Source organism: Furipterus horrens, unplaced genomic scaffold, assembly GCF_987537825.1.
Source record: "Furipterus horrens unplaced genomic scaffold, mFurHor1.1.pri manual_scaffold_5, whole genome shotgun sequence".
In the NCBI taxonomy this organism is placed as follows: domain Eukaryota; kingdom Metazoa; phylum Chordata; class Mammalia; order Chiroptera; family Furipteridae; genus Furipterus; species Furipterus horrens.
In genome coordinates, this window is record NW_028327175.1 from 187,714,730 (window position 1) to 187,728,870 (window position 14,141).

Sequence of the window (14,141 nt, forward strand, 5' to 3'; positions counted from 1 at the left end):
ATGGGCTTCTCCCTTTCATTTCCTGTACCTGTACTCATCAGGGTGATGATGGTTTTCATAGCTCCTCAAAAGAAACAATGAGCTACAGCCAATCCTCTGCTCCTGGGTGTTACCCCAACATGCCAGGTTCATTCTAACCTCTTCACACAGTCTCAGTTTCTCCCACTGGGAAGCCTTTTCCCCTCCCCTTCTAATTCTGCCCTTCCATGCTCTGCCAGAGCCATACCTCGTCACTGAAGTCAGCTTCTATTACTCTAGGCCAGCACTGCCCCATAGAACCTTCTGCAGAGTAAAAATAATTTTGCACTTTCCAGTATAGTGGCCACTAGCGACATATGGCTATAGAGCACCTACTATGGCTAGTATGACTGCGAAACTGAGTTTTAAATTATATTTATTTTTACTTACTTTTTATGTGAATAGCCACCTGTGGTTTAGTAGCTGCCATGTTAGGTAGCACAGCTCCAGTCTATGCTGACTCCCTGTATTGCCCTGATTTTATTTCTCCAAGAACTGAATACAAATTTGATTGGTTCTCTAAGTATTTTATTTGCCTAAGTCTTGTGTTTGGAGCTGGGCCCTTAGCATCAGGAGAGGGTTAAAGGTAGGAAAGCTCTACTTTTGTGGCCCTACTGTTGGTACACAGTGTGGGCACAGAACTGGTTGGACTCCTGCTAAAAGCACTTGTTGCTCAGAACAGCCAGAGACAGAATGCAAGACCTGGAGCACTTGGAATCCGAAGTGGCTGATGCTCCAGTACGTAAGGGAGGTGCCGGGTGGGACGTGATGCCAGGGAAGAAGTTAACCCTGACACAGAAGCCAGCACTTAGCGTGCCTAGACGAGGGCAGCATTAGCCCTGGCCAAGTACTTGGTCCCCTCTGAGACCTCTAATCTTCTCCTTGCACCTCAGAAGTGGCTCACACTTCCGGTAAACACCCAGGTCTGGGGCAGAGTGCAAAGATGATTACAATGCAGCAGGCCGGACAAGCAGGAGTGTGGCTCGGTGCTAATTAGGGGCGTTACCTGTAACATTCCTGTGATTCCAGGAGCCCTCCCTTCCCTTCTCCAAGCCTCTGAAGTGCTGACTGAACAGCAGAGGTTGACAAGGGGAGCTGGACTGGGGGCACTTTGGCACAGGCCCAGTCCTCACAGCTTGGCCTTAGGTTCTACCCACCAGTCAGGGTGTTCTCCATGGGGACAGGCAATGAGGAAGAGGGTCAGCAGGACACTATCAGCAGTAGACAGACAGGCGGAGGGGCTGTGAGTCCACTGAGACAGGAAGATGAAAGACACAAAGGAGCTAAAGAAGCCTAATAAAGAATCACTGGATCCTCCCGAGGCAGAGACACTCCCACAGGTCAAACAGGGATTTTGAAACAGATGAAGGTTGAGCCACAAGATGAAGACAGGAGTGAAAGGGAAAAGATTTAGGTAGTCTGGACGTTGGGGCCAGTAGTCTACACATGGGGCATTCTGGGAGGTCCTTGTATGGAATTTGCAGGGCCCCAATACCTTCCTTCAGGGTCATGTGAAAGGTGGAGAGGAGAAGAGATACCCATTTTCCCCCAGGGTGCCCAAGCAACTGCTGGAAGATGCCCCTGGGCTGGCCTGGGGCAGAAGGCGGCTGAAAGCAGGACAGTACCTGCTTCACTGAGCACATTACAGGTGGGCACCCTGTGGTGCTAGGACTCCTTCTCACTCACCCTACACTATGTACTGTCCACTGGCTAGTGGCCCTGCACTGCCCCTGGGTACTTCCCTGAACTGGCTTACCTCCACTGTCACATATTTTACCTCTACCTCCAGCCCAGATCTGGTTTTCTCAGTACTGCGTCCTTAGCCCTAACCTTCTACTCATCATGATTCCTCACATATTCTGGAGGCACTGGAAATTCAATATACCCAAAATTTAAATTCTCTTCTCTCCTTGATATTTGATTCTCTCATTGTATTTACAAATATTCAATACCATTCTATTCATGATTTTTTTCAAAAAGCCAGCACCAAATGAGATGCATTTTTGCATTTATTCCCTTTCCTTCTGATGACAGTACATGGATTTTTATTCAGACAAGATGCTTGTCTCTCGTCCTCCTCACCTCCACTCCCCTGGGGAAGATGGTGCCGGGCATAGTCCTTGTTTACCAACATATCCCATCCTTCTGGTCACACAGTTTGGTTTAGGAATAGGCAGTACATGATCCAGTTTGAACTAGTGAAATGCAAGGAGATATTCTCTGGGAAAAAACAGACTCACTCTATAAACTCCTTGGACAACTACTTTTCTCCTGATGGATGTAAATAAGGAAGCAGATAATGCTCAGAACATTCTGGCAGCCATCCTCTTACCATAAGGCAGCCAGTGAAGCAAACAGCCTGGAAATCTGAGGAAAAAGAGGAGAGAAACTTGGTCTTTGGCGAACTTCTGGATCAAGCTTCCCCTAAAGGCCACCTTACCACTGGGCTTCTCAATAAATTCCTTCTATATTTTCTATATTTTGACTATTGGAACCAGATTTTTTAAATTATTATTTGCACCCAAAAGCACCCTAAGAGATGCAACAAGTAATAAATCCTCACTAACTATTGGTTGAATTGAACTGACCTTAAAAAATAAATTAATTATGCTTTGACTTCCAGGCAATGTAATGCCGTGATCCAGTTAAACTGCACACATTTCATTAAGAAAACACTTTGATAGACATAAAGAGGACATTCTGGTGGCCCGTAGACCTATGACAAGATGCTTAATGTCACTAATCTTCAGAGAAATGAGAATTAAAACCACAGCGAGATACTACTTCACACCTGTCAGAACAGCTATTGTCAATAAATCCACAAATGACAAGTGCTGGCGAGGATGTGGAGAAAAGGGAACCCTCGTGCACTATTAGTGAGAATGCAGACTAGTGCAGCCATCGGGGAAAGCAGTATGGAGTTCCAGCAATTCCACTTCTCAGGATTTATCTGAAGAAACCCAAAACACTAATTCAAAGGAATATATTCATGTCTATGTTCATTGCAGCATTATTTACAATATCTAAGATTTAGAAGCAATCCAAGTGCCTATCAATAGACGAGAGGATAAAAAAAAAACTGTGGTACATATATATTGATCCAATGGAATATTACGCAGGCATAAAAAGAAAATCTCTCCCTTTGCAACACCATAGATGGACCTAGAGGATAATATGTTCAGTGAAATAAGTCAGTCAAAGAAAAACAAATACCATATGATTTGACTTATGTGTGGAATCTAAAGCAAAAAAGTAAATGACAAACAAAATTGAAACAGACTTATAGATAGAGAGAGCACTGGTGGTTGCCAGAACTGGGGGAGGGTTTGGAGGACTGGGTGTTAAGATTTAAGAGGTGAAGGGATTAAGAAGTATAAACTGGTAATTACAAAACAGCCATGGGGATGCAAAGTTAAGCATAGTGAATATAGTTAATAATTACTGTAATAACTATGTAGGGTGCCAGGTGGGTACTGGAAATATCAAGGGAACACTATGTAAAGTATAGACTTGCCTAACCACTAAGCTATACACCTGAAACCAATAGAAAATAATTGAAAGAAATAAAAAGTTTTTAAGAAGTGTAAAAGAAAAAAAGGAAAGAAAGAAAACACTTTGATGGCAGAGAATGCTTGTTTTAGAGGTTTCCAGAAACAGTAAGCCTTTGAAAGTGCTTCAAGTCATACTGTGACAGTAGCGAGCTATGCTGCCTACAGGTGAGCCTCATTTTCTCTCTACGTCAATTTCCTTGTCTCTAAATCCAGGTGATAAAACTCTACTTCCTTCTACTGCCATTGGGTCATGAAAAAGAAGTCGGGAAATCAGAGGTATTAAATTTTGTAAGTTTTTTTTCCACAGCAAGAAGTATGGATGCTTTCTATCTAAAATAACCTTAGTAATTTCCTTCTCATCTTTGGAAGAGGAATTTCTTTCTTGGAAAACTTGTGAGAAGAGCCCTTAGGTTGGCTCCTTACATTGAGAAAACCTCCAATGAAGTATCAAAATCACAAACAAAAACTTCACTCATTATTCCCAGAATAAACTCATCAACCTACACAAAAATCTGGAAAATGGTAGAATTGACCTAGGTCAGAGGTTTTCAATAACACTAACACACTGATAAATTACAACCCATTTGTAATGTGTGCTGTACATAGTTTCTTACTAATAATTGCCTAAATATCACATTTACTGTAGTAAACATCTGTTGGTTTTGTCCACCCAGCTTTCATTCTCCTAGTTTTTTTTTTTAAATCGTTTTGGTTTTTTAAAAGGGTTCTAAATCTGCATTTTTGGAAGATAAAGTGAATGAAAATAAGTTGAGTGAAATTAAGGTTATCCTTATGATAACATCACTCTCGTTTACATTTTGATATGCTTTCTTGAGTGCAAGAACATGAAATGGAGAAAGAGCCAACATCAACAATGGTACTTGACCTACAGTTTAGGTGTCTCTTGAAGTGAGAGACCAAAAACCTGAGCATACCGAAGAAGTAAGTCCTGTCCATGACCACAATCCAGCTGTGTACTTCACAAGATAAAGGTTGAAAGCCTCTTCACTGTATTAATTCTTAGATTTATTTCTGAGGTTCCTCCCAGAGTGTGTAAGTGACTTTTATCATCACAGCACATTTCTACGGAGAGCATTTTGCATTTCTCAAAGCACTGCTCAACTCACAGGCACACTTGCACTTATACAATCCTAAACACCCCAGTCGTCACGACACCACTTTACAGATAAACTGAACCTGAGAAAGGTGAAGCAGCTTGCCCAGCCCCACAGTAGGAGGAACTCAGATTTGCTCATACAACAGCTCCCTTTCCTCCTCCCAGGAGGGCAAATGAGATCATAAGTAAGAAAGGACTTTGAAAAGAAAGAAGCTTTATTGATGCCAGATGTATTATTATAAAGCCAAACATAAGTACGGAATGACCTTGTTATCACCCCTGGAGTGGAGTTGCTTACAGATCAGGCCTGCTTAATCTCCCGGTACCCTGGAGAGAGCATCTGGGGCTTTCTCCACCAGGGTTAAGCTTTGCAAGTTCCTGACATCACTTGCCCCAGAGGGGGTGCATCAGGAAGAAAAGAGTAACATCCCCTTCATTACTTCACAAGATCACCGGTGTCCCCCACCCCCAATTATGCCCGGCTCAGGCCAATCCAAACTTCAGAGGGTAACAGCGTAGATGTCAGGATTAAAAATTCATAGGCCGTGTAGACGTGTGTGATTGTTTGGAGAAATGGATTTGTCACGTGCAAGATATATGGCACCAGATAAAACATCCTGACAATATTACATGCTTGGGGGGGGGGTGCATGAGCATATTATTTCGAAAGCCCACTGCTATGACATTTCAAAAATTCCAGAGCGTATGCTGAGCAGAACCAGAGGTTAATGTGATACGGCAATATGCAGCTGTGCAGGACCATAAAGAAGCAGCCATTTTGCACCACAAGGTGCATTTTTCATTTTCTTCTCTCTCAAATCATAGAATTTGGTGCACTTTAAGCAAGTCTGATTGGCGTATATTTAAAAGTGTGTCATGCAGAAGTAATAACAAAGACTCATTTTTTGAAAGTTTGAAAACACAAATAATTTAAAAATTTGTTCAAAATGGCAAAATTTTTCACTTGAGAGCCCAGTGAATTGGAAACTCTGCTTATTCCTTCACCAGCTGGTCAACATTGCCATCCTTTCCCAGAAGGGTTCTTGAGTCATTTGTTTGTTTTTTACTTACATGAGGTCTTCTAAAGCGCAACCTTTGTGTAAAATGCAACTTCCTTATACGTAGATGTTCTAAACGTTCTTAGAGGGTTTATTATGTACTGGCTTTCCCACATCTGCTATTTTAAACTTCACAACAGCCTAAGAGAAAGATAATACCTCCTTCCTTTTACAGAGGAGATCATGGAGATTTGGAGGATTCCAGTAACTTGCCCAAGGTTACGTAAGCAGGAGGCTGCAGAACCAGAACTCACAGGCATGGCTTCTAACTTCTTATACCACAACCACCTGAACCCAAGAGAGAAAAATGGCATCTGTAGGTGCATCTATTGAGCTCCAAGCATGTGCCAGGCACTGGGTTAGGCACTAGGTCACTGGGACCAGGCAGATGCCAGACTGAGATTTCAGCAGGGCAGGCAGAGGTACATGATATGGAGCCCAAAGTTCAGGCTGGTTCCAGCAGGCTTCGGTGGCTGTGTATTTGCATAGCGGCAAGAGATGAGGGTTGGAGGGAGGTGTTCCTCCTACCAATGGAGTCTCCCACTTTATTTTATAGATTCAAAGCCCTGAGATAGAACATCTGATTGGTTCACTTAATCCCTATGAACCCCCTTGTGCAAAACTTTTGAGCCAGACTACCAAACAGGCTGCAAACCAGCCTATGCTAAGCCACCCTTAGAACAAGTGTTCATCCCTGACCCAATCAGTTATATTTTGGGAGTGGGGTGGGGGTGGGGTTCTATGGTACAGAATCACCTACCTGTGTCTAAGGAAAAGCTTAAGACCATTCCTTCAGCAGGAACTGTAGGTGTGAGGTGGCCAAATAAAATAGAAGAGTCTCAGCTAGATTTGAATTTCAGATAAACAATGAATAAATTTTTTGTATAAGTATGTTTCAAATACTGCAGAGGACTTGTAACTATTATTCATTGCCTAACTGAAACCTAACTTTAAGAGGGTACCCTATATTCTTATTTATTAAATCTGGCAATCAATGTATGGGGGGCTATTAGAAGGAGTTGTGGATGTCCTTCTAAGGCTTAGTCAGTTCAAAAGAGAAAGGAAGTAAAAGAGCTAAAGCCACAGATGCAGAGAAAGACATTGAAACTCATTACAGAAATTGAAGATTGGGAGGTAGGTATGAGGGATGGCAAGCCCAGGACTCCAGAAAAGGAACCAACATGTGGGAGAAGTAGTAGGAGGGCAGGCCCAGTACACACCTGATGTAGAAAGCTGTTGTCCTCAGCTGGTTTCTTAGTGACCTCCTTGGGCATCCTGTGAAAAGGGAGAGAGAAGACATGCAGGCAGCGGGGTTGTGCTCCTTGTGCTCAGGTCATTCAGATAAAAGACCCAACCAGTGACTCTCAATAGGAAAAGAAAAATGTAAAGGATCTTGTCCAGTTCCAAGGGTAACTTGGCTTGTAAGATGTAGGCAGCATGCAGAACTCCAGCACAGAGACTACAAGGCAAAAAGTTTAAGCAAAAGCCCGGCTGTTTTGATTAAGCAAAGGTAGCTCTGGGCTGCAGTTCAGGAAGCAAATGAGCCTCTAGGATGTTCCGCATGCCATTGGGACACTGGGCCCTGATGAGCACAATCAACCTGAAGCCCTACTTTGCAGGCTGGTGACTCTGACCAGTTGTCTGCCCAGATCATGGTGGACTCAGAAGCCAAAGAGGAGCTAGAGCTGCTGCTAAGTAGTTGGGCTTGGAGGTTCAGAATGCTTTCATTGGTCCACCTTCTCCTTCGTAGGGTGGCTGGGGAGTCTAACTAGGCTGAACTTACCAGAGTTGGTCCTGGGCGTGGAACTGAGAGGAAGAAAGTATGAGAGCAGGGTAAGTGGGGAGCAAGAACCAGATACAAGACAAAGGGTCAGCCAAGATCAGGCAAGATGACAGAAGCAGCTGGGGAGGCAAGGCCCAGAGTGACCCTCTGAAATAAATGCCCCCAGGGTACCTGCATCAGACCTGTGGTCTGGCAGGTAGGAGTGAGGGTCACTGCTTGATTTGGACTTTGGTTTGCCTTTTGATCTTTTTGCACCACCATCCATACTTTATATACAGATCCGGTATATAAATAAATAACTAAAATGTAATTTTACCAATGTTTACCTTCATGGGTGGCTTGAATGCTCATATTTTCTATTCTCTTTTATTTTATTCTTATGTTTTTAAAAAGTGTGACTTGCCCTGGCCACAAATGGATGTCTGGATGTCCCTTTCTCTCTCTTTCTCTTTCTTAAATCAGCAAATAAAAAAAATTTTTTTTAAGTATGACTCAATTGATTCCACAGGTCATTACATAGTTCACAGTTTAAAAACATTGCTTGATTATATTTATATGCACCCTTTGGCTATTCATTTTTTTCTGTCACTGGCTGTTGGCAATGTGAATGCCAAATTCTTTCAATAGATGCCATGTTTTGAGTTGTTTACTTTTCCCATGCAACCACCTCCCTGAGAACTATTTCTCCCTCCTCCCAAATGGGATGAAACTCTGGATTCATGTGTCTATAAAATGATGTTTCCAATCCAGGTATATCTGATTGGACAGGAATAAACTGACCCAAAATGGCTGGCCATTTCTCCCAGGAACCTGAAATTAAACCATTGAGATAATAGTTAGTTGAACGTAGGTATTGTAACAGGACTGTAACACATGGTTGTACAGGTTGTAGACTATACAACTCAGCCATTACTAATCACATAGGCTATAGTGTAAAAGATGCCTTCTAGGGTTACTTGGTGTACAACCTGTACAATGGTACATGACAACCCTGCTAGATCTGGAAATTAATTTAATTCTGGGGGTAAACTAGCCATATTCCATCATGTGCATGTAAAACAAAGTGAAAAAGCAGACTGGAACCAGAATTCATTTTAGGGAAAGAATTGCCTTTGTATGGGAAAGTACCTTGATAACAAACAGTAGTTGCTTTCAAGTCATCAGAGGAGGAGGGAAGCCAGGAGCTTGCAACAAAGGAAAATGTTTTTTTGTTTTTCTTCTAAAATGGAGAGAGTTGAACAATGCTGTGTAAGGAGGAAGCTGGTAGCCCACTGCCTGGAATGCCAATCTATAAGCAGCAGTGAAATTGTAACAGGTGATCTGGCTAGATTGCCAGAGAATGGCGAGGGATCCCAGAGGCACAAAAATGCCTGCCTTCCCCAAAGTAGAGGAGGGGTTGGGAAGTGCAGAAGGCTGCAGGATTAAGACTTCTCTTGGCTTGATTAGATTTCCATATCCTTGGGGATAACAGTAAACAAACTAGCAAGGCTCATGACACAGCAGGAGGAAGCATTCCCCGGGCAGTGGACCCCGGAGATTGCATGGTCTGGCAGTGTTCCAGGGCCCCTCCTGGCATAAGAAGTGGTTGCAGGCACCGCACTCTGCAGTCCTGCTCGGCTGGGCGCAGGGATGCACTGGCAAGCCCACTGCTAGATGGATGGCCCCAGCGGAGGAAAGGGCAGCGCCTCCGCAGGTAGGACTCTGGCCAACGCACAGAATCCCAAAGATGCCTGAACTCAGATTGTGACTAGGAGCCAGCTAGGCTGCCTGGATGATCATGCTGCAGCCGCATGTGTTTCCCGAAGGATGGTATTTTTAAATGGGAGAAGGAACTTTGGGCGCAGCCTAGGACTAGTCTGCCCTGGCAGAGGGTGGTAGGGTTATTTTTCTTTGGAGGTTTTAAAGGGAATGGTCTCTGAGACAGAAACCTGTTGTCATTCTTTCAAAAAGTGGGTGACTTTTGAATAAATGACTCCTTTCCTTTTCTACCAAACCTCTGCCTCCAGAGTTTGCCTATTGGGCAGTGGGCAGTAGAACCCCACTTGCTGTTCAGTAACAAACCCTCACTAAGGAAATAAAAATGCCACTGGAAATGAAGAAAATGGGAAATTTGGGGTTACCAAAACTTCTCTCAGAAGACTAGGTTGGTAACAGATACTTTGATAAGCCACATGGGTTGAGATGAGCCACCAGAGACATGATTGCACAAAAAGAGATCATTGGTTTCAAAACAACTTTCTAGAAGGGTGGGTCAAGCTAAACACCATTCTCTTATTTTACTCAGTGAGCTGTGCATGTTTAGGGCCAGTGCTGAGTTGCCCAGGACAACAGACAGAGGCTAAATGAGGTCCTCCGCCTTTGCTTCCCACCCTCCCTTGCATCCTGGGAAGGGCATTGTCTCTCCTCCAAACATTGATTTAAAAAACATCCAATTATTAGTCTTTCCAGGATGCAAGTTGTTCATCTGTTCATAGCATCCAAAGGATTTTGTCTGGTTCTTGGTATAAGTAAACAGGAAAGGAAAAGTGGGGAGAGCGAGTAGAGTGATAACTAAGGCAGAAGTTCAGACTAGATGAAGCAGAAGGCCAGTGAAACGTGACCTAACAATGGTGATACCTACTGTCTCATTTAACGATTGCCCTACCAGGGTGTAAGCGAATTACTCATGCTTGCAACGAATTTGTGTGAGAGAGAGGTGTGTGTGATGTATGTGTGTGTGTGTATGTGTAAATCAGAAAAGGGTGTGAATATTATGTCTTGTCATTGTGGAACAGAACAGAGACCATTTGAGCTGGAGAACTCGAGAAGGAAATTAATCCATAAGAACAGAAGCTCTGTTGGGCATTCAGCAATATCTTAGAAAAGGCTTTGGATACCCATAGGACAAGAAATTGATTTTCATTCCAGTTTCACCTAGAACTCAAAGAAAAGGGAAACTCCAGCTAACATCTGCATTATATTCAGAGGAGCAATGAAAGCCAGTCTTCAGAGTGAGAACGGGTTAAGCAGACACAGGGAGAGAGACCATGTTGCTTCTTGTGTGGTAACAAGTACACAGAATTTTTTAATTGCTCAAAAAACAATATGATTTGCTATGTTGTTTTTGCTTACTCAACAGCTGATGAGAGCTCTTTTTCATGTGATAATTTGGAAACCCAGGCTCCTTCCAGCTTGTGGCTACGCTATCCTCTAGGGTCTAGGTCTTCATTATTATACATAGCCAGCAGAAGGGGAATGAAGCAAGGAGGGAACACAGAAGCTCCTTAGCCTGGAAATTGCCTAACTTTCACGCATATTCTGTTGGCTAGAACTCACTCATATAGCTGCATATAGCTGCCCGTGTAGCCCAGAAATGTGATCTAGCTGTACATTAAAGAAAAAGAAGAAATGGGGTTTTTGTACACAGCTGTCAATCTATCACTGTCCGCCCTTCCAGACACTGACACCCTTCTTTACACATAGAGAGCCTACACTCATGGTCTTCTCAAGAAAGACACCCCAACGCTCCACTAAGTCACTACATCTACCTCAAGGTCTAGGATTCTTGAAGATGGAATGTCTTCTCAATCAGGTCTGTATTGGTTCCTCGTGGTCCAGCAGTTTATTTACTAAAAGACCAGTTATCTGCCCCTCTAACATACATCCACTATACCATGGAAGAACAGGGACTTGATAACTGCCGTAAGACTCTTCTTCAGAAAACGGAAGACTAGGAAACACAGAGTCCTTGGTTAATAGCCTGATGAAACCCTCTAGGGTGGGCAATATGAAGACCCTCTGCCTGGTAAGAGAGGGTAAGTTCCTTGCTTAGTCCTTTAATCTGCTTTCTGGGAGGAATTCATTGTTTATTTTTCTCTAGGGCCTCTTACTCCACCCTCTGGATATCCTTCCTTGGCCATCATCCCTTTTGGCCACTTCTGAATTGCCCGCCTCAAAGACTCTGCAGCCCCAATAGTCCCCTTTCTGCTCAAGCTAATTTAGCACTAAAAGGCTAAGGTTTCACCAATCAAAGCTTATTTCATCCAAGCTTGTGACTTCTTTAGCAATACAATTCCCTCAAAGACTTAGTACACTCCTCATTTATTTGCTTCCAAGGGCCAGCAACCACACCCAAAATTCTTTCCTGGACATAGTTCTGAAGCCTAAATTATTTGCTTCCTTGTCTCTATAGCTTTCTCTCAATTTAATGGCAGTTAACTTGAGGTGATCTGAACAACAGACTGGAGTGGAAAGGCTACACGCTTAATCTGATCTTTGCTGCAGGGGTTGAGCTGCTATATTTAACTCAGAATTCTTAATGGGATTTAGTCTTTTCCAAGTCTGGCACTTTGATTACTTTCTTCCAGTCTTATTTCTTACTGTGGAGATCCAGAATCAATAGGTTTTTCCAAATTTGGGTGCCCTCTTCACTCCCTTTTATTTCTGCTTGTAAACCGGTCATTTATTGCCAGAGATATTTTTCTAGTAATAACTTGTTATAAGTAGCAAAGTACTCAACTCCAGCACACACTAACAGTCTGTCTCTCTCTCTAATGGCTTTCCCTGGAGCTACAGGTTCACCTTGGTCTGTCTTCCAGATGATTGCGGGCAACATTTTTTAACAAATATTTTGGCACTGCATAACACAGGTCACCATTTTGCAGGCTACTCTGCTTTCTTGTCTCTCACTGCACAACTACTGGGGGCCACATATTTTAGGTGTTTTGTACATTAACACTCTCTAACTCCAACTTCTGTATTACTTAAGGTAGGCAAACGTTTGTTAAAGATACACACAAAATGTATAATGATTTGAGCAAAATAGAAATGTGTTACCCACTCACATAACGGTCTAAGGCAGGTGTTCCCGACTGTTGGATGACTCCCCTCCACGGGGTGATGCAGGAATCAGACTCCCTTATCCTGTAGCTCTGCCACTCCTAGAACTTCCTTATCATCTGCAGCCAGTCTCAGAGGGTGAAGAGAGTGAAAGGGGGCATCCTTGCTTATTAAAGTTTGACCCAGAAATGGGTCTCATAATTTAATTCACATCCCATTGGCTGGAACGCAGTCACGTGGCCATACCCAATTACAAGGGGAGCGGTGAGATTAGTCCCTGGCTGGGTAGCCATTCTCTAAGAACTCTATCATTCCAGGGATCCTCAAATGATAGCCGGCAGAACAAATCAGGCACACTGCCAGTTTTTTTTTAAATAAAGTTTTATTGGAACGCAGCCATGCTCAGTCATTCACACATTATCTATAGCTGCTTTTGCACTCAAACAGCAGAGTTGCAGACCTGCAACAGAAGCTGTATGGCCCACAATGCCGGAAATAGTTCCTATCCGGCCCCTTTACAGAAAAGGTTCGCGGACCCCTGCTTTCCACCGAGGAGGCTGGAACTATTGCAGTCATCTTGCCGCCACAAGGGGGAGCCTGGAATTGCCGGGGCCTACCACGGGACGGCCAGCCGAGCACGAAGCCAATCCGACAGAAGGCAGAGCCTAGAGATGGAGAGAAACCAAGTCCCGGTGACCTCATTTGAGCCATGAAGCCAGCCACTCCTGAAGCCATTCTAGCCTTGGGCTTTTTAGCTAGTAGATCCAATATTTCCTTTTTTCACTTCAACCCATTCGAACTGAGTTTCTGTCTCGACAAAAAGGGCCCTGATAACTCCGCCCACCCTCGCAGTGACAAGCAACAGGCAGAGAGTGATGCTTATCTTACACTTAAGAATGGCGATGAAATTTCACTGTGACTTAGCACACCAGTGGATCAGCCTGGAACTGTGGACAAGTCCTACTGAGGAATAACCAACATGTGACGCTTCCCCCGTTTAACCCTGCAAGCTGGTGAGACGCTGATTGTTGGGAGCTTCCTCTGAATATTTCATGTCTCGGTCTGAGTCTGTCAAATTTCTCAAAGCAGGTGAAGTGAAAGGCAGGGGTTCAGCAAGGCAGCTGTTTAATGATCACTCAGCCCTAGGAGACCTTGGATAAAACCTGGCCAAAAAAGAAAGCAGAGATTTTTTCCAGTCCAGCCTGTCCTGGGAAGGCCCTGTGGCATCCACACAAAGAAACATAATAATCGGTCTCTCTTCCCGGCAGAGCCACGGAGCGCTCCGCAGGTGCACTGGCAGAGCACGGAGGGCTTGGCAAAGGGCAGGTGGCTTTGTTCTCCCTGCTGCCTCCTCCTCAGAAGCTGCTCATTACAGAATGAGGCAGTGGTGTTATATAACACGAACTCAGCCTGATTCCACTGGAGTATATGGGAGAGCAAAATATCTAAATGTCTTCAACACACAGCAAACTGAGAGACCACATATAGGGCCCTTTAGACCTCGACAGACGGGCAATGCATTGAAGTCATAACATACCTTAGCTCCCGGTGAGGTGCCCCTTATGAAGGCAAACACTTATGTGGTAAGAGTCTCTAGAGTAGGGTCAACAAGAGCAAAGCTTGTATTTCTAATAATTCTTGGCATTGCCCAAGTAACTTCCCTCCATGGATTTCCAAGAGCCTCTCAAACATTTACTGTAAAATAACTTTATACACACATACAACTATACTTTTAAAAATCTCCCTTGCAAATAAGCAAAGAGTAATTGCACATCCTCCCTTTTAATTAACAAACT